This window comes from Schistocerca serialis, unplaced genomic scaffold (assembly GCF_023864345.2).
Source record: "Schistocerca serialis cubense isolate TAMUIC-IGC-003099 unplaced genomic scaffold, iqSchSeri2.2 HiC_scaffold_1261, whole genome shotgun sequence".
In the NCBI taxonomy this organism is placed as follows: domain Eukaryota; kingdom Metazoa; phylum Arthropoda; class Insecta; order Orthoptera; family Acrididae; genus Schistocerca; species Schistocerca serialis.
In genome coordinates, this window is record NW_026047471.1 from 3,982,704 (window position 1) to 4,006,881 (window position 24,178).

The window sequence follows — 24,178 nt, forward strand, 5'->3', positions numbered from 1 at the left end:
AAATTAATATCCAAGGCAAACTATATGCAGGAAATTAATTTCTGCGAAGAAATTCTTCCATTTCAGATGCTCCTTGCCTATTACTCTGTACTGAATGAAACAACAAACATACAAATACACGAGGAACGAAAGTAATGATTCAGTTGGCTAAGAAATATAATTATAGACGTAACACAGTAATAAATTGTATTAGCTGAGACGAAAACAACCTCGATGAATGTGGTAAAATAATTTACGGGAGGAAGCATTAACACCTTTCAGAATTCATAAGATTTCCACATTTGCTTATGTTATTCTATGACATGCACAATCAGAAACGAAAAAATATACTGAACAGTGTGACCAACATGCGGCGCTGGAGGTGGATTTGTTAAATTAATTAGCTTATCAGCTGGTGCACTCAAGAATAACCTCAAGACATAGCTGTGTCGTCCACCAACAATGGGGCCCATCTGTTTATAAGCTTGCTGCCCACAGAAGCGAACAGCGAATATACTAAAAACTTGGGAGTACTGGTTAGTGCGTTACAACATGTCAGGCATCTCCGTCAGACATAGGGAAGAATTCGTTGATTGTAAATGATTTTATGATTTATTGCTCGTCCACTAGCACACCTGACTTACCACTGTCTGTAAATGATTTTATGATTTATTGCTCGTCCGCTAACACATCTGATTTACCACTCGTTAGTTACAGTCGGCACTTCAGATGGGATAATTTAACTGTAGAGAATATTTTATACTTCAGCATATAAAACAGTACATGCAGCAATGATAATAAATTCGTTTCAGTGTCATAGCCTATATTTTAAAAATTGAGATTAGTGAGCTTCATGTGTGATGAAAGTCTTACATTGTTGCCAAACTCACCGGATATTGAAGTGTTGATAACCTTGGACATTTTAGAATGTCTCAGTGCCATTACCTAGGATGAATGCAGAGGATGGCCGTTAAAATTTTGGAAAACCGTGGTCTCGAATCTGGCTTAACTATGAGACCACAATTTACACATCACCTCTAACAAAACTAAGTCCTAACCGAATATTCTGAACACAGTACTCCATCCACACTGTGTAACTTGTATTTAAATCCCAATCAGCCACATATTCTGTGGTGTCTGTGGCATCCACAGAATAATAAAAATGTAAATTATAAATAAAAATTCTCATAATTAATTGAAAATATATAAGTTTTCAGTTAGTAAAAAGTTTCCATTCAGGTGAACTACTGCTGAAATTTTCAATTGAACCTTTGCTACACATGTATCAAATAATGATAAGTAGCCTCACTGAAGATGCAGATCGTTTAATAACACTGCCTGTATCTGTGAGGAGAAATATTTTTGTTAATGTTACTTTAGTAAGCTCCGTCTCTGTAGCAGCAATACATTACATGAACAGCCACAAGTGTTATTACAAACAGAAACGTAACCTAATCTTAAGAAACATTAGTCAATAATCCGTGCTTTTAGGGTGACCTCTTTCTACTAAATAGTTAAGACAAGTCGTTAGTTTTGCATGAATCATTAAATAACTTCCTTGTTGGATGCTACTAACAATTATTTAATGTAAATGACAGTGTTATTGACCTTTAAGAAAATTAAATAGGCGTACAATAAAAAGACAGAGCAGGTACCAAGAACGTTTTTGTCGTTCACTGGAGGCCTACGCCAGAAGAAGTGAAGGCACAGGCAAAAATACTAGCGTATCAGTTAAGAAAAACATCTGAGAACTGAAATTAAACAATCCTCTTCGCCTATAATTTCAAAGATATCTTCATGAGCGAAAATAAAATTGTTATTTCACAAAAATAGTTGCTGTTTGGGCCCCTATGGTACAGCTGTCCTAAAGTTGACATTAATTACATTTCTTCTTCATCGAGACCTTAGCATTTAGACAACAAATAGAGGTTCCTAGATATCACTTACAAAAATATCAGGTAAAAGACGATGAACGAAGGAAAGTACAAAGTACTTAAAACTAATCAACTAATCACACTCACACTGAAATATAGTATTAATTTACGTCTGTTAGCCCCGTAGGCAAAAAGAATCAACAATGTACCGAGTTTTGTACATGTAGATGGCAATACAGCCACAGACACTCACATATTGGGTACTGTAAGTGTTTTCTTACACCAAATCACCGTACAAGCAAAATGAAGGTTTTACAAATTAGTAACAGCACAGCAGCAAGTGTTGTAGTTACTGAGTGTACCTAACTGACAGTCTAAGCACACAAAACATAATCGTAATATGTACTGACAAGAAGCTTACAAAATATGACAAAAATTTTCAAATTCATGTATAACCACGACTACATTATCGATATTCCATTTCAAATGGCTCTGTCTTTGTTGTATGACATTTCTGAAACTGCTTGCATGTGTAATGTTGCCCTGACCCAGAAAAATAATTTAGAGAATTTGAGATCCAAGCGCCAAATCAGAGTGCACTACTTAAATAGATAACACAAATTAACTGGGCAACAGATTTTAACGTGGAGTTCGCACAGATATGAAACGACAAGCGACTTGAGTGTAGCTGTATATTATATTTACTCTGAACATTTAAATTAAAAGTCCTCTTTAACACTGCAGTTCGCATGTCATTACGTTTAGAAGTTAAAAACCTTAATATTGCCTGTAATTACACCCTAAATAAAGTAAAATCATAGGATGGAGCCCATTATAACGCGACTATTGTCATGAACTTCGTACCAATTCTACATAAATGGCAACTCCGGTAACCACTTCACCGAATGATTATAAATTCTATCGTAAAGTTCTTACTCAACGAGGGCAAAGCGAAACGGAATAAAATTGCGCAACCACGTTTAATAGTTAGAGAAAAGAGTCTAGCCATATTACCGTACATTCCTGATAACCAGACAGCCACATTATAAGTACGAACCACACGCGATCCATCAGATTGCCTGCGACTTCCATGCGATCAGCCATCAGCGATCGATCACTGCAATCTGTCCACACACGTGCCATCTACAAGCTATCGACTGCCCATGCGACGGATCGCTGCGATCAGTCGCTCGTGTGTGAAGCCCTTAAACTCACATATATTCGTATGTGAGATGGTACCTAGAGACTGAACAGTGCTCAGTACATCTCGCCAGTTTATTCGAAGTGTGAAGGCGTTCTTTAGCAGTGCTGCTGTTGTGAACCATGCTCAGCTCAATTCCTTTGGACCGCTGCGTGTATAGCTTTAAAATAATGGTAGTGCTAAGACGACGAGGAGCGTGCAGTGATGCCACCACGTATGACGTCAGCGGCTCGAGAGTTCAGCCGTTCTCGGCGGAGGAGGCTGCGCCGGCCGGCATCCCAGCACTCAGCGGCGAGCTCGTCTGCCGACGTAGCGGCCGCGCTGCACAACTCCGATACATCAAACCTCGACGTGCGAGCCGTTACCGACTCCCTCCACCGCAGTACTCGAGACAATCCGGACCATCACTTATTTATTTATTTATTTTGGCGTAGGGCAGCGAAGCTACACAGCCAACTGTAGCTACTAAAGGGTCACATTAACATAACTGCAAATTCCACAGCAGAAAACCAAACAAGAGTTCGATTTCTAAACACAAGCCCTTAATGAAAGGTTGTTGTTGTGACGGTCTTCAGTCCAGAGACTGGTTTGATGCACCTCTCCACGCCACTCTATCTTGTGCAAGCTTCTTCATCTCCTAGTACCTACTGCAACCTACATCCTTCTGAATCTGTTTAGTGTAGTCATCTCTTGGTCTCCCTCAACGATTTTTACCCTCCGCGCTGCCCTTGCCATTGCCAGTCTACATTTCATATCCTCTCTAATTCGACAATTATCAGTTATTTTGCTCCCCAAATAGCAAAACTCCTTTACTACTTTAAGTGTCTCATTACCTAATCTAATTTCCTCAGCATCACCCGACTTAATTCGACTACATTCCATTATCCTCGTTCATCTTATATCCGCCTTTCAAGACACTGTCCATTCCGTTCAGCTGCTCTTACAGGTCTTTTGCTGTCTCTGACAGAATTACAATCTCATCGGCGAACCTCAAAGTTTTAATTTCTTCTCCCTGGATTTTAATACCTACTCCAAATTTTTCTTTTGTTTCCTTTACTGCTTGCTCAATATACAGATTGGATAACATCAGGGATAGGCCACAACCCTGCCTCACTCCCTTCCCAACCACTGCTTCCCTTTCATGTCCCTCGACTCTTATAACAGTCATCCGCTTTCAAGATAAGCTCTTAATGAAAAGTAAAAACACTGAAAGACGAACACCATGCAACCAGCGATAGTGACAACAGTGCCAAGTTAACATTCGTGCAATTTTCACAATAGAACAATGATAAGAATGTGATAAACAGTGATAGGTTTGTTATATAAATTAAAAAAAAACACACACACACACAATATTACGACCCAGCGTTCGAACCATGTCCGTTCCCAAAGAGAGTGACATCCACAGAAACTTACAATTAAACTCTGGACAACATCGTCGTTTGCAAAGATAGTTGTTAACTCAAGTTAAAACCACAAACAGACGTCCCAGTTTTCGAACTGGGTTGGTTCAATGGGAGGACTAGATCCATACAATTTATAGGTCAGCGCTGGATAGTTTGCGAGCAAGTGAAACCTATGTATATCAAACCGGTGAAGTAAAGCAATTACACTTTTAGGGAGGGAGTAGACCTCAAAACAATTGTTTGAGCAAGACCACGTGTCGCTCCAGTCCTTGCTACGTGTCAATACGACGTGGTTCGGATCCGCCAGTTGTTTCCTGATCACTGTAAGCAGAAGCGATGATTTTCAATCAGTGCAGTTGGGTGGGGAAGCACCCATGTCTCAGCTCATGCGGATCAGAGAGGTCACATGACTTCTACTAAGCTTCACCGAGGTGAACCATGGCCGCGGAGATATGTCCCGTTGTATGGTCTCGCTTATAGTGGTGGAACACGTGCTGCTCGCACTTCCAGTCATGACGAGCAGCTTTCGTGACCATCGAGTTGAAATTCTCATATGGGATTTGAGTTGGACAGAACTGACTTTCCGTAATGCTCCTCTTGGAGAGTCAGTCAACAGTTTCTTGATGGAGAATGCCTTGATGCCCTTTTGTCTAAAGTAACCGGACGTCAGTGTCTCAGCTTACAGATGATACCTTTGATATTTCCTGGGACCCACAGCAGAAAATATGATAATGTGTTATCTTACTTTAGAGACTCAATAATTCATTCGATGAACGGTAAAACCTGCACCATGACTTACAAACCACTTCACGCACCTAATGAGTATCAGACATACAGCACTGAGGACATACAAAAGGCACCTTACCTCTGATAATCATCTCACCTACAAGCAACTTTGCAGCCGAGTTAATCAATCTTTGAGCACCTAAAAGCTCAGGTATGCCAACCTCCCAAGTGATGACTTTCGCAAACCTAGCGACCCATGGAAAAATCTATGTGGTCTAGATAAACGCAAACTCAAATCTGCAGGTGATCCTCTAATTGCTATTGAGGATCTAAGCGTGTATTTCATCTTTACTTGATCAATACACAAGGGTGCAAACCACAGAGTCACTTGAAGCATCAATGGTTTGCACAACGAAAGTATTTTCTGCTGCCGGTAACGCCGAACACAGTCAAGATCTCAATTGCGCGATTACGTTCATCAACTCCAAAGCACAAAAACAGGGCATAACAGTGCAATTGATCGGTTTTCTCTTCGATCCTCTACTGCCCAAAAAAACATAATTGTAACCATTCTCTGACCTCCAGAATCTTCCCAACAGCCGTTATCAGGGGTTCTTTGAACTGTTACCCTCTCGCCTACAGGCCCATTTGCATTCAAATACCAGTCCAATTTCTCACAAAACAGCTCTGCTCTAAATAAAGTGACTGACGAACTGAAATAAGCTGTGAAGAAACAACAAACTATTATTATGTGCTTTTTGGATATCAGCAAAGCTTTTGACACTGTCGACTTCGACATTCTACTCGCTAAAATTGAAGTAACAATTTTTCTTTAAGTGCTCTACAGTGGTTCCACTCATATCTTACACCTCGCCAACAGCGTGTAGTGATTCGGAGAAAAAATGGGTACAATGGAGAGATGTAGTATCAGGGGTCCCACAGGGATCAGTGTTGGACCCATTACTCTTCTCATTATGCGTTCATGATGTGTAAACTATTCTCTCGTACTGAAAACATCACCTATACACTGACGACATTCAGTTCTATTTAGGTGCAAGTTCAAGATACTTGTGTACAGCCATCCAGCATATAAATGTCGATTATTTACACATTTTGCGTGTAGCGTAGGTTTGAAACTTCTAAACGCAAGCAATCTTAGTCACTCACAAAAACTTAACAACCCTCAGTTCAGAGAAACTCTTCCACCATTAATCCTATAAAGCACAGAAATGATCTCTTCTTCTGCAAAGAACTGGGGGATTTTTCTGGACCATTACTCAGACTGGACTAAACACGCAACTGCAGTCTGTAGGAATGTGTCACCTCACTTCTCTCACTACAGAAATAAAAAAAAGTGTTTCCTTTCAAGCTTAAAAAGAATCTAGTTCAGAGACTAATGCTCCCGATACATGACTATGGTGATGCTATTGACTGAGGTCATTCATGCGAAGGCTCACGCAGGATGAAACTGACGTTGAGTGCTTTTGTATAATACACTTGTGACATACACTTTTTCGAACATATTACACTCGCCTACGAACAATTATCATGGCTACTTGCCAGTAAGCCTAGAGACTATCAAACTCTCTTATCTTTTCAGTTACTGTATTCCCTCTTATTTGTCTCCAACTCTACAGTACTGTCTAAACACCATAACAGAAATGCTCGTTCTCGACAAAATCATTTCCTGTTCGAGAAACCCGACTTTGTGACAATCTTCTTCAAAATATCGGAAAAATTAAATACCTTACAAACTCAAAAAGACAGCTAAAGGTCACCTTCTATCACAAAAGTCATCTCTCCCACATTCTGTGCAGCCCACTCTCTACAGCCCCACACCTCCAGAACTTTCCCCTACCCTTTTTCCATTAGTTGGCAGAGTTCTCCATATAAATTATGTTCTTTCCCAACACTGACTGTCATTGTCATTTCAATTTTCTCCTCTTCCTTGACCCATTCCGCTTCTGATAGTACTAATCATGGAATCAAATCTGATAAGCCAATTATTATTATAAATACCCTTCACTGTTATTCTTTCTGTCGTTAGTGTTATTACTATTATTGTTGGGAATGTTTTGTAATATCTTTGGTATATGTGGTTTGTCTGACGAGTGGTCCAGCTAAATAAGGAATAAACAAATAATTATAAATGATCTTGCTCCATCTTGGGTGACTGATGTACGCATACAGTCCACAAGTGACCTGTATTACAGATCGAATATGTAACTTTCCTTCATCAACACGTTTAATTACTGCACAGAGCCATCGCATCTGTCTAAATAAAACGTGTTGCAATAAGAGGAAGTTTGCGGTATATGGAAACAAGAGGGTGGTTGTGCTTGTGCATCTCATCAGAACAACTAACCTGCTTTCTCGCCACCAACCAAAACCGTCATACAAAGACACGACAGCTTGTGATCCAACTATGTGAGTAGTAAATGTACGTATGCTCATCAAAATTTCATTGCAAGAATCCTAAGTAAATGCAATCCGAAAACAAAGGAAGTAGGTTACAGTATACTTGTTCGCCCACTGCTTGAATACTACTCACCAGTGTGGGATCTGTACCAGATAGGGTTGATAGAAGAGATAGAGAAGGTCCAACGGAGAGCAGCGCACTTTGTTACAGGGTCATTTAGTAATCGCGAAAGCGTTGCGGAGATAATAGATAAACTCCAGTGGAAGACTACAAGAGAGACGCTCAGTAGCTAGGTACGGGCTTTTGTTGAAGTTTCGAGGACATACCTTCACCGACGAGTCAAGCAGTATATTGCTCCCTCCTACTTTTGTCTTCCGAAGAGACCATGGGGATAATCGCGAAAGCGTTGCGGAGATAATAGATAAACTCCAGTGGAAGACTACAAGAGAGACGCTCAGTAGCTAGGTACGGGCTTTTGTTGAAGTTTCGAGGACATACCTTCACCGACGAGTCAAGCAGTATATTGGTCCCTCCTACTTTTATCTTGCGAAGAGACCATGGGGATAAAATCAGAGAGGCACAGAGGCACAGAGGCATACCGACAATCTTTCTTTCCACGAACAATACGAGACTGGAATAGAAGGGAGAACCGATGGAGGTACTCAAAGTACCCTCCGCCACACACCGTCAGGTGGCTTGCGGATTATGTATGTAGATGTAGATGTAGTCAATGCTCAGTACCAGATATCACTGCAATGTGACTGTAATGTGATTTCAATAGAAAATTAAGGTCTCACATATGACACATCTCACCTTATAGCCAATACCAATGGAACAAAACGTGTGCGTGTGCACTATAGATGAACATGTACTGATAAAACATGTACATAGACATAAATATACGAACTATATCCACATCCTGTACAACACATATACAGTCCCCTGTCTGTCCAAATGCTATTGGTGTAACTGTTTCAAATCTTGACAGGGACGTAGCCAATGTAAATCTTCCAGATTCTGGATAAGTTAGCTGTCACAATTAAGGATGTAATGAATTAGCAACATTTGTTTGTATTTTGAGTCTTAAACTTATATTTCTCGTCTTCTTCGAGATCACTAGTCGCTTGATCCAGACCAGTCTGTGAGAGGCATGTCAGTGGGTTTGATCTGGGTAAACATCAAGCTTACATTCACAGATAATTCCAGGGCATTCTCCAAACACTGACATAGGCTTTTAGTAACTGCTCTAAATCAGACTTGTGTGGCATAGAGACAATCGGATTCTTCAACTTTTTGACGAATGTTATGCGCAGAACCTGCAAACACATTGATATCATACTGCAGGTGATGACCTGTGAGCTTGATGATATCTCACCTTCACTTGACAATACTTTCCATGCTGCAATGACCAAATCCAAGGTGACGTCTTGACAACCTACTCCTGCATTCAGCTTTCCAGCAAAGAGTTCGATTATTTCGTCCCTTCTTTTATAAAATCAGTACCTACAATGCATTCAGTCTTCAGCCCATCAAGGATGAAAAACGGGTATGAGCACTTCATTTCCCCTAATCTGACCTGCAATAAGGCCTGGTGTTTCATGCTTTCGATTTTTGGCTCACAGTTCCACAATCTTGCATCTACTCACATGAAGTGTTGGAAGTTTGCTTAGCTCACTAATTCGTCTGAACAGAATGGCAGACGAACTCTACGAGCAGAGAACATGCTTGAATTGAAACCTGTTCGCCGAATGCCATGCTGCCTCTGGGGGAATGCTGGCAAAACCATCACTATGAAAACCACCACTACTATGATACAAAATAGAGAGAAATTTAATGAGTGTTATGTATCGATATAGGCACACCATATGGTTCAGTTCTCCCCCCTCCCCCCTCCTCCTTAAAAGGAGATGGGGAGGGGGGTTTGTGAACAAAGTTCATTAAGGGACAGTACATAGTTCAGCATGTGGTTATCTGGTCCAAACTTAAGCTGGCTTATGCGTGTTCTAACATTTTTTAGAAGGAAGCTAATTGATGGTACAATCTCGATGACATCATATGGCTCAACTATGCGGGGTAGCATCTTGGTTGAAATCTTCTGACTACCCTTACTATGTGCCCAAAAGTTTTTTACAAACGAGGTCGGGTGCCTCCCCATGTTATAACTAGCAACCTCCCTCTGCTGAGCGATGCGAATATCGTTCTTTCCAGTTTGCCGGTTTTCTATAATCGTATTAGGTTGAATAACTTCAGGAAGAATGCCATTTGTCGACTATAGACTAGATATAGGTGAGCTAATACGATACGAAAAAATCGACTTAGTGGGAATTGTACCATATGTTTTATGACCTGCAGTATTAAAGGCAAAATTAAGCTAGTTCATAGAATCGTCCCACTTTACCTGGGTTGGAACATGGAATTTAGTAAGAGCTAATTCAAAATAACAGTTGAATCATTCGGCAAAATATGGCTGCAGGAAATAAAGTGTGGTCACAATATGAGAAAATGCAGTATCATAACAATTTTTTAAATTCCCTTGAAAAATAAAATGCGAGCATTGTCGCTTACCAGAACCCTGAGTGGCCTAAAAACAGAAAATACTAGGGTTGTCCAGAAATTAAGCTGCTATCGGTCGCGAAATGGAAACCACTGGGAAAATATGGTAAAGTTTTGCACAGATGTGTTGGGCAGTATCCCGTCAATCGTGTCGCGTCGCTCTTTTCAGTTTTTAGTGAACAGTGAGCACGTAAAGATGCGTAGGGTATAGCGTCTCCTGCCAAGTATGATGGCCTGGTTAGAGATTTCGCCTGTGCCATGCAGCCCACATAACACAACTGTCGAGCAGTTCCTTCTTCATGCCAATTCTCGGCCGCACACTGCACGAACAATGAAGATGCTCCTGCAGCGTTTCCGATGAGAATTGTTTGATCACCCACAATACAGTCCGTAATTGGCTCCCCCTGAGTCTCATCTCTGCTCACAAGAACCGCTGGCTATGAAGACAAAATTTTTCCACAGAGAACGAGCTGGCCAAAAGCACAGGCGGCTGCTTTTTAGGACGATTATACTGGTAAGCTGATACAACACTACGATAACACTCGAAGCTAGAGCAGCGACTATGTAGATGTTGTGTGTACAGTTCTGCGTAGTCAGCGCGTACACAGCTTTCCCACTAGAGCGCGCCTCGCTAAGCACAACAGCGCAGGTGCAGCGCTCGTCCATCTCCGCACTACAAGATGGCGCTGCCTTAGAGACGGACCAAATTCTGCTTCCGTCGATCCGCGTATTAATATGTAACGCAGCCAATGAGATTGCTGCTAATGTAGAACCTTTTCTCCTCACGCATCACACTCGCGCAATGATACCTGAATGCACAAGGTATTATAACGAGTTTACAGACCTTCGATTAGTCAGTCTGCACCAGTCCGTACCAGTCTGCATTAGTCTGTACCAGTCTATAGTCAAGTTTCAGTCTATGCCTAATAAGATTACCATATTCCTGTACATAGCCATGAAAATAAATGTATAGACACTTTTGTCAAGTATCAGAGATATGTGAGAATAAGATTAATGTACCAAGACCAAAGGAACTTCAGACTGTCAATTGTAAATAGCATCCAGAATCAAGTTACGTAAGGTTTATGCTTGTTACTATTTTAATAAATGTGTGTGAAAATTAATCAAGTTCTGTTTAAAGTTGGTCACCGTCAATCTGCTACTCTAAGCGTGCAAGTGGCATTTCTATCATCTGACCTAACGGCAGAAGATTAACACGCCACGATAAGACCACGAGACATATTGCTGACACTCGCCTACTTCGTTAGAGCGAAAAGTCAAATGATCTGATGGTGTGTGTACCGATGGTCTTACAGTACACACACCACAGTAGAGAAGTAGGTGGAAGGTGTACCTAACTGTTGCAAATAAAACGTTTCTGGTTATCACTGTGGTTTCCATTTCCCCACCGATAAGAACTTACTTTCTGGACAACCCTTGTATTTCTGCCATATGCTGGACAATAACTCTTGAAGTCATTTCCATACTCAGAACAAACCAAACAAAACGGGGTAATGTGTCAATCTCAGCGAATACGTACCTATAACTGTTTTTGTGTGGGTAAGGAGTCCCAGATCATCGAAAAATGGCTCATCATGGGTCTGTCTTCATGGCTAGAATGTTGAAAACCTCGACCAGTATTCAGTTAGGCTTGGCCATCCCACAGTCCTGACACTGGCTGACCAATTTCCTTAAGTTCAAATTCTCCCAGATTTGATGCCCCTTAATTCTCATGATTGCTGTGTATATATCCAGATGGCCCCATGTAAAGTCTGGTGAAAATTAGTACAGACAGCTGGAATCAGTTCCTTAATTTACTATCATAGTGGTTGTGGTAATGGCGGGGTGCTTGATGAACTTGAATTTTATCCATAAGCTAAATCTGGTACTTCATGATCCGTTATTCGTTGGTAGCGGCATCAAGAAACTAATAAAGTAATTTAACCAACTGCTTGGTTTTTAATTCGTTCAGATGAGCCACGTTAAGAGAAACAATTTTATCTTGAACGTTATAGACACCTTGTATGTAATGACGACTTTACAACGAATATATTTCATTGCGCTGGAACTTGAAAATAACTGTCTGTCAGTGTAACGGACTCTGCTATGAAGGTATAGAACACGGCAATGGATAATGACATTCCAACGACTACCCATGAGACGGACTTCCCATGACATAGGCAGAAATTGCCTGTTGACAGTAGGGCATTACTTGAAAACCAAGTAAATAAATTTACAAATTCGAGCATACTTAAAATAGGCCCACTCGGGTAGCTGCGCTGTCTAACGCGCTGTTTTCCGGCGGATTAGTGTCCGGTGTGCCAGTCTGTGGATGGTTTTTAAGGCGGTTTACCATCCGCCTCGGCAAATGCGGGCTCGTTCCCCTTATTCCGCCTCAGTTATACTGTGTCGGCGATTGCTGAGCAAACATTGTCTCCACGCCCGCGTACACCATAATTACCCTACCACGCAAAAAATTTGGGGTTACACTCGTCTGGTATGGAGGACGAACCGAACAATAACCCTGGGTTCGGTGTGGGGTGGCGGCTTGGAGGGTGGACGGCTGTGGCCTGCAGTGGCGTTGTGAACAAGAGAGCTACGGCGGGATGAAGCCTCGTTTCTAGGTCCCCGGTTCAATACATACAGTACACACAATACTTAAAATACCATTGATAATCAAGCAAAGAAGTATAGCTGTGTGAATCAAACAAAACACAAGTCAGTTCATTGTTTAAGGTGACACGAACAAAGGGTAAATCCAACCTCAAAACAGCCTTTATCTTACTACAGTTTTTGGTGATCCACCGTGATTCCTACCACGAACTACCAACCGATGCCATCAGTTTTGTTTAACCTTGTTCTGTGGTATCAGACAGTCGCACGTTAGAAGGCCTAAATGACTGTAGTGGAAACAAGTTGTTCTATCAGATGCACACTGTTTCCCTCGCTTTTAGATTTTTAGCAGAAAAGGGATCAAATGTGCATTCATGAGTGACGCACCGCTACTCAATAAACTGGATGTTCTCTGTACCCGCCGTTACCTTATCTATCTCGGCAAAAGTGTCCGGTTTGATAGTGAATTGTATACCGTCAAATGGGGTGAGAATCTGCTATATTTTACGGTTCTTCTTACACGGATTCCGTGCAAATAATTGTATGACTTTCACATTTTCTCACAACATTGCTACACAAATCCTCTTGCAGCACCTGGGTCAATGAAATTTTTATATGACGTGGGGAGAGGAGGGGGGGCAGGAGAATACAGCTTTTTTGGTGGAACATTTTCATCCAGCACGTAGCTCGAGACTGGGTTAATACTCATTTGAGCCTACTGGCAGAAACGGGAAAAAATTGTTTTTCAACCTAATTTCAGGAGCAAAAATGACATTTATTTCAGGATAACATTGAACCATTAAATAAACACCACTGAATCATTACATTGAATCAGTTAGAATATACAAAATTGCAATATCTGTCTATTTTCAGATTTTTAAATCCTGTGAGTAAGAAGGTTTTCCTATTTTAATCACAATCTAATGTGGGGTGAGACTGTGCCATTACTCATTTGAGCCTGAAAGGCACGGCATATTTGCACCTCTCACTGACTCGCCAGAAAATCCTTTCCACTTAAACATTTGCTAGTAATTCACTGTTCTAGGAAAAGAAAATACTTTTTCAACTTAGTTTCAGGGAAAAAAACACATTTATTTCATAACAACATTGCAACATTAAATAAACAGCACTGAACGATTACTTCGCATCAGCTGGAATACTCAAAATTCCAGTATCGGTCAAGTTTCAGATTTTTTAAAAATCCTACAGGTAACAAAATTTTCCGGTAATCATATGCAGCGTAAAAAATTCTTTACGAACCGTGGAAGATAACAAATTGATCTTTATTTCAAAAATCACACAAAGGCGTCTGTTCTAAAAAGTAAGTAGGTAACAAATTTTTCAACTTAGTTTGGTAGTGATATTCAAAATATGACAAATAGTCTTACAGGTACCTATAACAAATAAAAACAACAATTTCGTGTTAGGCAATCGTTTCAGACCCACCGTAAAACAGCCTGGGTCATATTCTGTGGATACCTTAATGATCTTATTAATATTTCCTGTTTTGTACCATTGTACATCATGTGGATCATGCCACACCAAATTTCACCCCCCCACCCCACCCCCCACCCTCTTGTGGACATAACCGATACACATGCTTCATCAGTTTTGTGAAAGGACATGAGCATTTGCCCAGGGGATAATTTCCCTTTGTACAGTAAAATGGGAAATTATGGCCTCTTAAGTGGCCACAAGACTTTACGGGAGAGACTAGGCCTTAGGGATTTCAAATGCTTGATTCAGCGGTTTAATACACATAATTTATGAATCACTCTTGGTTACAAATTACATAAACTTTTCATAACATTTAATATAAGGTAAGAACTACACTGTGCCATACAGAGCAATTACCAAAAGTAACAAATTACTTGTAAAAAAATTGTAAGCATTTATAGTACCAATGATTAAGAATTTTAACGCGAGCAGTATCTTAGATCTGATGGATTACCAACATGCAAATGGTCCTGGATAACATGAACACACAACACCCAATAATGCACAGCACAGATTTCAAAACTTACTTCCAATTAACAACAGACATGATCCGTCCTTTAAGAAAGTATTTAAAATAGAAACTTTCGGTTTGATTTTAATGAATAGTAACTTACATTGTAGTAATTAAATTCAATTCCCCTGACTTACGGAAAATACCAACGTATATTAATTTACTAAAAACGAACTTAGCTGTAACAGAACGGCAAAAAGAATGACTGAGGGCCCACTTAAGCAGATTAATTACCAGAGACTTCAGCAATCCCTGAGGAGTACCTAGAAAACCGATATGTCCTAAACACGGTAACTCATCGGCAATGTAGGTGAGCGGGACTATGGCTGGTTACACGCCACGGCCAACGCAGAATGCCGCGGCAAGAGAGAGGGCACAGCGGCCGTGCTTTAACACCAGGACAGCGCACTAGCGGGACCAGCTTGGCCGACAGCCTCAGGTTGAGTAGGCGGTTTTCATACGAACCCCGTCACTGACGATCCTCTGAGAGAAATCTCAATGAGGCGTTACTGCAGTGGAAACAATTACCATAATATATAAGAGACTCGTCCGACTAGGCAACATGTTCCAATCATCAGCAGTCCAATTTCGATGTCAACGGGCTTAGGCGAGGATAAAGCTTTGAATCGAGCACACGAGTAGGCCTTGGCCCCGAAATCCCATATCAATGATGTTTCACTGAAAGGTTCGCATACTGACACTTGTTGATGGCTCAGCATTGAAATTTGCTGCAATTTGCGGAAGGGTTGTCCTTCTGTCACGCTGAATGATTCTCTTCAGTCGTCGTTGGTCACGTTCTAACAGGCGGAGATTTGATGTTTCACCGGATTCCTGATATTCACGATATACTCGTGAAATGGTCCGAAAGAACAGATACCATCGGTGACCATGCAGCTCGTTAGAATGGTATTACAATGGTCACGTTCATGCAGGCGGATATTTTATGTTTCACCCGATTCCTGATATTCACAATACACTCGTTGAATATATATGTTAAGATGGTATCTGTTCTTTCGGACATGTCCGAAAGAACAGATACCATCATAGTATAAATAATGTTCAGCCTCACCGGCCACTTGACCATCTTCTTCTTTTGTGCGAATGCACAAAGAGTGCCCGAACTCTTACGTGAATCGGCAACGCGCCGCGAGTAATGAGTATAATGGGCGAGAGCACTACGAATGTAGTGCGGGACAATACGTTGAGAATGTGGGTTTCGCGGGAGGCGTGCCAGAGATAAATCCCTGCAGTCGCGCTATCCTCTGTGTCCTCAGTGGCTCAGATGGATAGAGCGTCTGCCATGTAAGCAGATCCCGCGTTCGAGTCCCGGTCGGGGCATACATTTTCATCTGTCCCCGTTGACGTATGTCAACGCCTGTAAGCAGGTAAGGGTTTTCATTTCATTGTAATACCACTTGTCTTTTATAGGCGTTGCCGACCGCAGCGCCGTATTCTGTCTATCTACATATCTCCGTAATTGAGTACGCACGCCTATATCAGTTTCCTTGGCTCTTCAGTGTATAGTCTGAATCCAGGCACTCCAAGAGATCGTGAATTATCTCCTTTAGAAGGATAATAACGATCTAATAGCCTCAGCAGAGCCCGCAAACACCAAGGAATCCTTTAAATTTTTTATACTTTAAGCTTTAAAACTAAATTACAACTAAAATAATGAATTTTTATCTCACATTGTATGTGGTGGAGGATTAGAAACACTTCTGCAATCGGTTCAGCACCTCATAATAAAGTCAACTCTGCGAAGACAGCTTGAGGCAATGGTACACAGTGTATGCTGAAACGGACTGGTTCCTACGTGAGCAACTGTATTGTAATAAGCACATATCATTCAGCCACTACGGCAAAACATAACCTAGAATAATTTTAATTTAAGGCTGAAATTTTCTTAAGGGAAATATGATTAATCAACCATTAAATATACACTCCTGGATATTGAAATAAGAACACCGTGAACTCATTGTCCCAGGAAGGGGAAACTTTATTGACACATTCCTGGGGTCAGATACATCTCATGATCACACTGACAGAACCACAGGCACATAGACACAGGCAACAGAGCATGCACAATGTCGGCACTAGTACAGTGTATATCCACCTTTCGCAGCAATGCAGGCTGCTATTCTCCCATGGAGACGATCGTAGAGATGCTGGATGTAGTCCTGTGGAACGGCTTGCCATACCATTTCCACCTGGCGCCTCAGTTGGACCAGCGTTCGTGCTGGACGTGCAGACCGCGTGAGACGACGCTTCATCCAGTCCCAAACATGCTCAATGGGGGACAGATCCGGAGATCTTGCTGGCCAGGGTAGTTGACTTACACCTTCTAGAGCACGTTGGGTGGCACGGGATACATGCGGACGTGCATTGTCCTGTTGGAACAGCAAGTTCCCTTGCCGGTCTAGGGATGGTAGAACGATAGGTTCGATGACGGTTTGGATGTACCGTGCACTATTCAGTGTCCCCTCGACGATCACCAGTGGTGTACGGCCAGTGTAGGAGATCGCTCCCCACACCATGATGCCGGGTGTTGGCCCTGTGTGCCTCGGTCGTATGCAGTCCTGATTGTGGCGCTCACCTGCACGGCGCCAAACACGCATACGACCATCATTGGCACCAAGGCAGAAGCGACTCTCATCGCTGAAGACGACACGTCTCCATTCGTCCCTCCATTCACGCCTGTCGCGACACCACTGGAGGCGGGCTGCACGATGTTGGGGCGTGAGCGGAAGACGGCCTAACGGTGTGCGGGAGCGTAGCCCAGCTTCATGGAGACGGTTGCGAATGGTCCTCGCCGATACCCCAGGAGCAACAGTGTCCCTAATTTGCTGGGAAGTGGCGGTGCGGTCCCCTACGGCACTGCGTAGGATCCTACGGTCTTGGCGTGCATCCGTGCGTCGCTGCGGTCCGGTCCCAGGTCGACGGGCACGTGCACCTTCCGCCGACCACTGGCGACAACATCGATGTACTGTGGAGACCTCACGCCCCACGTGTTGAGCAATTCGGCGGTACGTCCACCCGGCCTCCCGCATGCCCACTATACGCCCTCGCTCAAAGTCCGTCAACTGCACATACGGTTCACGTCCACGCTGTCGCGGCATGCTACCAGTGTTAAAGACTGCGATGGAGCTCCGTATGCCACGGCAAACTGGCTGACACTGACGGCGGCGGTGCACAAATGCTGCGCAGCTAGCGCCATTCGACGGCCAACACCGCGGTTCCTGGTGTGTCCGCTGTGCCGTGCGTGTGATCATTGCTTGTACAGCCCTCTCGCAGTGTCCGGAGCAAGTATGGTGGGTCTGACACACCGGTGTCAATGTGTTCTTTTTTCCATTTCCAGGAGTGTACATTAATGAATAAGGCCACATTAACCATGTTACATAATTTAGTGGCGACATAGCAAACCAAAGCCAATCCAAATATGACATTTCATCCCATTAAAATAACTGTGCACAGGATAGAATTTACGACATTAATTCGTGGCTCATGCTTCAGACGTGCTCGGAAATTACAATTTAAAGTTCCTTTAAACATCAGTCTGAGTTACAGTGGCCTCCTCCTTTCAGGAAGACTTGATAAGAATTACATGTCAGTAAAATATTCCAATAAGTAGAACTCATACACACGGAATATCAGAGCAAATGTTCCAGTAAACAACTTCGAGTGTCGTAGAAACAAAATGTAACAAACGTAATGTAAAAAAGCACTCTGTACGACAGGAAAGCCACTGTAATCTTCCACCATGGAGACGAGACTAGCCACGAACCGAACACAGCCAAAAAACACACATCCGTCAGGGTGATCACGCCTATGACATCCCGGTAGCCCCCTCGTAACCAACTCTACGCTCCTCGAAGTTGCCAAACAATAAATACAACGTTCCTTCAGGCCCCGTAAAACTGGTTTGCTCGTATGGACTGTTGTTTAGAAGAGCATCTTTTTCAGCAGCAACCGTTATATACTGTCGCACACCTCTACAATATTATCTGCTTAAGAGCTCATAGTCCAGTAGATCTTTGGAGGTGAGGGTTAAAAAGTTGGTACCCTACTCCCAATTTAAATCTAACAATGGGAGGGCGTGGGGCTGGCTTAACTGATTTGACAAAAAGCAGGTAGATGCCCAAAACAGTCCCTAAATATTTATAAGCAGGTAGATGCCCAAAACAGTCCCTAAATATTTACAAGTACACTATAAGGAACTTTTGAGCAAATCTTTACACAACGGTGGCGTGTCGCAGTTTCTTTTGTTAAACAGGAAACAAACCGAGGCTTTCCGTCACCACGGGCGCCGCATGAAAGACTCGATGAGCGGTGTTTGTTTGGGCTGACTGCAGCTACGCACCCCAAATACTGAAGTGTAAATATCTGCTGAAACACGAGAAAAAATGCGTCTGACGACTCTTGGGAGAGACACCTATACAGGGTGTACCATTTACCTTGACCACCCTAAATAACTGTTTGTCCTGATGCAAATTACAAAATTTATCAAGCAAATGTTCTTTAGCCGCCGTGGGGATATCAATCAGCATGATTGACTCCGTTGTAGCTTTGTTTTTTACAAAGATGTGAAGAGTGGTTTGACTTTTTTAAATGGCATCCTGTATTTTTTATTCGGTAACTTATTTCCTCTCCTAAGGACCTACTCAAACGTGTGTCACAGTGTACCATTCACTGAAACACACCGTTATTAATTACGTGACACAACACTGACGTTGACGCTCCCAGCGCTTAGTGCAGTTACTCGGGGTAATGGAACACATCTACGTGCTGACGTTGACAGAGGACAAATGTAAAAATAAGCAGAATGCACACCCGTCATTTCGTCAAGCATTGTCAGTTGAAGATCTGTGTGAGTAGAATGTACACCAACGAGGACAAGGTAGAAATGCTACTCATCTATGGGGAATGTAAGTTACCAGAACATTAATTGCAATACTGTTTTCTTATGTATGGGTACATTTAGTACAGTGGTTTAGTCCTTTTAAATGCTGTTGTATAGAGTAGGCATACGGTAAAGGCTGTCCTTCCTACAAACTGCATCGACATAACGTTTCTTTTATTGTTGTTATTGTTGTTGTTGTTGTGTCAAAATGCTGCGCAGGGAGAGGAACTGAACAGAGAGCGATATCCTGACAAGAACCCACCTTCCCGACGGATGTTTTCTCGTTTTCTCGTTGCGACACTTCAGGAAACGAGACGTTTCAACCAACGAAAACGCAATCGTCGTAGCACTCGCACAGACAAAGCTGTCGAAGTTAACTGTTCTCGCTTCCGTTGCTGTGAATCCACATGTGAGCACACGACAGACTGAACACGAGATTTGCATTCCTAAAACCAGTGTACAACGTATTCTTACACGTCACCAGTTCCATCCTTACTATGTACACCTACATCAAGAATTGCATCGGAATGATTTTCAGAATCGTGTACAGTTCTGTCAGTGGGCACAGCAGCAAATCCTCGCCAACCCGAACTTGTTCTCCTATGTTCTATTTACCGATGAATGTTCTTTCTCAAACAAAGGACAAGTAAATACAATGAACATGCGTTATTGGCCCAGCGACAACCCACGATGGCTTAGACAGGTGGAACATCAGCGTCAATTGAGAGATAATGTCTGGTGTGGGATGCTTGGTACTACAATTATTGGCTGCTATTTCATCAATGGTAGTCTAAATGGCACAGCGTATGCCAACTTCCTCAGACGAATTCTTCCTCCTCTTCTGGATGAAGTGCCGCTAACAACCAGAAAGCTTATGTTGTATCAACACGATGGATGTCCAGCACATAATGCCTTGCGTGCGCGTCATGTTCTGAAACGGAGGTATCCTGCCAGATGAATTGATCGAGGAGGAACAGTTACTTGACCTGCTAGGTCTCCTGATTTAAATCCTCTGGACTTTTTTCTTCGGGGATGCGTTAAAAACGTTGTCTATCGCGATATTCCAACAACTCCAGAGGACATGCAGGAACGTATCATGCTTACTTGTAATTCTCTACAGCACGGAATACTGGATGCAGTAAATAATTCTTTCATTCAACGAGTGCACCAGTGTATCGGTGGCCAGGGTCACCACTTTGAGCACCTTTGAATGTTCGACTCCTGCGCAACGGTACAGGAGAGTCAAAGTCAACTTTGTGTTATGTTTTTACTTGGTTTTCCTTTGTTTTCTGACAACTCCAGCAAGTTGACCTATATCTCTAACGTCGATCAGTTGTAGAATTTTGGAACACGTATTATGTTCGAGTATAATGACTTTCCTGGAGACTAGAAATCTACTCTGTAGGAATCAGCATTGGTTTCGAAAAAGACAGTCGCGTGAAACCCAGCTCGCGCTATTCGTCCACGAGACGCAGAGGGCCATAGAAACGGGTTCCCAGGTAGATGCCGTGTTTCTTTACTTCCGCAAGGCGTTCGATACAGTTTCCCACATTCGTTTACTGAACAAAGTAAGAGCATATGGACTATCAGACCAATTGTGTGATTGGATTTAGGAGTTCCTAAATAACAGAACGCAGCATGTCATTCTCAATGGAGAGAAATCTTCCGAAGTAAGAGTGATTTCAGGTGTGCGGCATCAGGGGAGTGTCATAGGACCGTTGCTATTCACAATATACATAAATGACCTGGTGGATGACATCGGAAGTTCACTGAGGCTTTTTGCAGATGATGCTGTGGTGTATCGAGAGGTTGTAACAATGGAAAATTGTACTGAAATGCGGGAGGATCTGCAGCGAATTGACGCATGGTGCAGGGAATGGCAATTCAATCTCAATATAGGCAAGTGGAATGTGCTGCGAATACATAGAAAGATAGATCCCTTATCATTTAGCTACAAAATAGCAGGTCAGCAACTGGAAGCAGTTAATTCCATAAATTATCTGGGAGTACGCATTAGGAGTGATTTAAAATGGAATGAACATATAAAGTTGATCGTAGGTAAAGCAGATGCCATACTGAGATTCATTGGAAGAATCATAAGGAAATGCAGTCCGAAAACAAAGGAAGTAGGTTACAGTACGCTTGTTCGCCCACTGCTTGAATACTACTCAGCAGTGTGGGATCCGTACGAGGTAGGGTTGATAGAAGAGATAGAGAAGATCCAACGGAGAGCAGCGCGCTTCGTTACAGGATCATTTAGTAATCGCGAAAGCGTTACGGAGATGATAGATAAACGCCAGTGGAAGACTCTGCAGGAGAGACGCTCAGTAGCTCTGTACGGGCTTTTGTTAAAGTTTCGAGAACATACCTTCACCTCCTACGTATATCTCGCGAAGAGACCATGAGGATAAAATCAGAGAGATTAGAGCCCACACAGAAGCATATCGACAATCCTTCTTTCCACGAACAATACGAGAGTGGAATAGAAGGGAGAACCGATAGAGGTACTCAGGGTACCCTCCGCCACACACCGTCAGGTGGCTTGCGGAGTATGGATGTAGATGTAGATGTGGACGAGTTTGTGATCCCGGCCTCAAAGTCAATGTTGTGTTATTTAATTAATAAATTTGTGTTTCACTGTATTGTACACTGTGATACATTTTTGAATAGGTCTTTAGGAGAGGAAATTAATTAGAGAATAAAAAATACAGGGTGCCATTTAAAAAAGTCTTACCACTGTTCATCCTTGTAAAAAGCAAAGCTACAACGAAGGCAATCATGCTGATGATGTCTTCCTGGCGGCTAAAGAACATTTGATTGAAATATTTTGTAATTTTCATCTGGACAAACAGTTATTTTTGGTGGTCAAGATAAATGGGACACCCTGTATATACATATGTATATTCAGCTTTATCACTAAACAATCCCATTCAATAAGCACCTTATGAAGACAGTGCATCATTCCACAACGAGAAGAATATTCAGTCATTTCAAGACTTATTGGATTTAACTACCAATTAATATATATCATTCAAACATTGCTGACAAGACATGCATAGTAGACCAAAATGTGATTTGAGACTTTCTCGGCGTATTCCATTCGTGAAATCTTCTCGGGTGATCAGCCGAGTAAAGGCGTCGTCTTCTCGCAACGTTTCGAAGGGTTTCGTACCCATCATCTTCGCTTGAAGATGATGGGTACGAAACCCTTCGAAACGTTGCGAGAAGACGACGCCTTTACTCGGCTGATCACCCGAGAAGATTTCACGCATAGTAGACCAGTTTGAAATGTAACAACGAAATGAAAAAGTATAGGGTGGGACAAATAAAAGCGGCTCGGACGTGAGTGTATGCATACTCCAGGGGCTTTCTCTTTAACAACATTCATCGTTTGATAAAAATACAAATAGGTCCTAATTTCATAAATAACAAATACCAGCAATTAATAAGAGCAACTGATTAATAAGAAAACTGAAAGAACTCACTAAAACTTTTAAGTGACCCATATCTGAAAATAAGAAAAAATTTTAAAGCCATCCAACATTGTTCCGTAAAACTAACAGGAAAGAAGACAAATAACCTTCTAAGGTCAAATTCAGTCACTTTAGTATCTATTGACCTGCATTCTGCAAAATTTAGAAACTGGGAGAAGTGAGAAACTCTACTAGCTTAAAGTTTGCGTCTCTCTTTCCAGCAAGCAGACAGGTAAATAATACGCACTGGACATCTACCTGCAAAACCGCATGGTGACGTGGGACACGGCGGAGACTTAGCGGGCTCAGTGGACAAATAGATATAAATTCCTCATGCAAACGAGCGCTCTAAGGCTTAAATTAAAACCACTCACATGCGATCTTGAGAACAATAGCCCATCATGCTTAAAAATATTACAGTTTCGGCGAGGCAGCAAAGCTCCAATCGTAATTGAGAGGCTATCTCGCTCTCGCACCAACAAGAGGACAAGGTGGTCACATGGAATAGATTAAAGAGGGCGGGGATATGTAATACCTTGGTTTCCGAAATAATAATCTTCATTTCTTTAAAGATCGGCCAGACGAAAGGCCGAAATAAATAGAATCTTGCATGTAAGGCAGCATGCGACAAATCCACGGTTCAAGTTTAAGAATGATGATGGCAGCAATGTACTGCCAGACCCAGAACAACAAAGACCTTCACAAAATCTCTCGTCAGATTATGGCTCCACTCCACCGGCCTCCGCCTAATTTCGTTCTTGCGAGCTACCCGACGTCGCTGTCTGCGCATCAGCAGCCTATCAAAGAGTCTGCTGTCGGTGGGAGATCGTCTCTGAGCGAGCCGCCACGACTCAGGTACCTGTCTGAAGTATTTTCACAGTACATCAAAGAGATATGTTCCATCATTCTTGTCTTTCCTTATAGAAATTGCTATTCTGTAACTCCCTAGCGTTTTCAACACTACATCATTCTACATCACACATCGTTGCTGAAATCTCCCAAAATGTCACGGATACTCTCATGTAATAA